Genomic DNA, 1,846 nt, shown 5'->3' with positions numbered 1-1,846 from the left:
TCTTCAGGTGGGAGTGACCCACTGAGGAGCTGAGAGTGTTTCCCTGTTTTTAACTCTTATTTCCTCCTAACATTCTGTAGATTCCTCCTGTCTTCAGGGTCAAACAAGAACCACCTCCACTAAACCTCCAGAATAAAGAAACTTCACTTCTTTTCTTGTTTGTGGAAAATGCTGCATGTTGCTGCAGGTCCTTTTTATCACAGCCAGTGGATGTCTCGTTTACTGGCTCTGGTGTTTGTTAAAAAGGTTTCAACAACTAAGTGCTATTTCTTCAATGTAGTAGTGGTTATTAATCCACACCATCTGCTTTTTAATGTCTGTCAGCTAATCAGGACAGAAAAAACACTTCATATGTGTGTGCATTAGTGTGTACTTAAAAATATGGCATTCACATTCAGACACTATTTAATAGTTACCAAAATAGTCAACACTATGAATCTATGAGCAAAATATCTCATTCAGCACTTAATGAAATTCTCAGTAAGTAATTACTGGATGTATCTGTAGCTGAGAACCTTTAGAGCCAACCCAATTCAAGATGGCAGCCACAACTAAGTGACCTTAGCCAACAAAAAATGGCTATAACTCAGTCAGTTTTATAGATATTGAGCTAAATTTGGTGAGGTAGGAGCTGAGACTTATATTTTGTGAGATCTCACATGAGATACAGCAGATAACCTGATTTACAAGGTTGGACCAAAACATCTATAACTCATTCTCTTTTCAGCAAAAGATTATTTCAGTTTAAAAGTCTCACATTAAAAGTGGTGGCCATATGCATTCCTTCAAGAAATATATTTAGTTGTGAGGTTATCATAACAAGATAGAATATTAAAGGTTAAAGCACTCAGTAAACAACCTTTTGTTTCACCTTCTTATTCTGTAGATAAAACCTGCATGGGATTGGAATGTAAATTAATTTTCTTCATTAGTTCCCAGGTATTTAAAATGAGTAACCTGCTCTGTTTATTTTTTTTTATCGTCAAAGGCCTGAATTCAGGTCCTGTACAGCCTTTCTTCACTTCCCCTCTCAGATCCAGCTGCTTGGTCTAAATAATACTGAAGTTTTAAAAGCTGCTGTCAAACCAAGTGACAAGGTGGTCAAAATACTGAGACTAGGAGGGTTAATAACATCCTGTAGGCAAGCAGTCAGGGTCACATCATCAGGTACTTTATTCAGGAAGGGTCTGTTGTTTTCTGGTTTATCTCATTAAAATTAACAGACAAGATAAGACATTTTAAAAGAAGATGGGGCTGAAATGTGTTAAAATCAAATGACAGGTTCATAAAAAGTAAGCACAGGTTTGCCCAAATGACTGAAGTATCTTTATTATCACAACTACTAAAAGTACCATATACATGGAGACATGACATTTTATTCACAGGTAGTCTTTGTAAAACCTAAAAATGTGTCTGAATGTACAGAAAGTAATTTAGAAAGCAGTTTATTTCAGAACAACAACAAACAGTTTTGAAGTTTTTTTTTTGACAACAGTGACAGGACTGTAGCAGAGAGAACATTTTGATCTCTGTTGTCACTTTGTTAAGGTGTGTTTTCTTCTCTGAATGAGGAAACAGGCAGAGAAAAACATTCCTAAGATGTGTAAATTCAGGTTCTCCAGGTCTTGAGGATCAGCAGCAGCTTGTTGCTGTGAGTCATTCTGTGTTTTCAGCAGCAGAGATCGGGCTCAGCTCCGTCAGCAGCATCCAGCTACTCTGAGCCGACTCTTGGATCTGAGAGGAAAACTGTGTTTGTCGTCTGTCAGCGTCTCTGCTCTGAGTCTGTATCAGGTTTAATGCTTTTTTTTGTCTCTGAAACAGATGGGTGCTGCAGTTTACCTCTCTG

The sequence above is a fragment of the Kryptolebias marmoratus genome, unplaced genomic scaffold (genome assembly GCF_001649575.2).
Source record: "Kryptolebias marmoratus isolate JLee-2015 unplaced genomic scaffold, ASM164957v2 Scaffold64, whole genome shotgun sequence".
Taxonomy (NCBI): domain Eukaryota; kingdom Metazoa; phylum Chordata; class Actinopteri; order Cyprinodontiformes; family Rivulidae; genus Kryptolebias; species Kryptolebias marmoratus.
Note: the sequence above shows the minus strand (reverse complement) of the source record.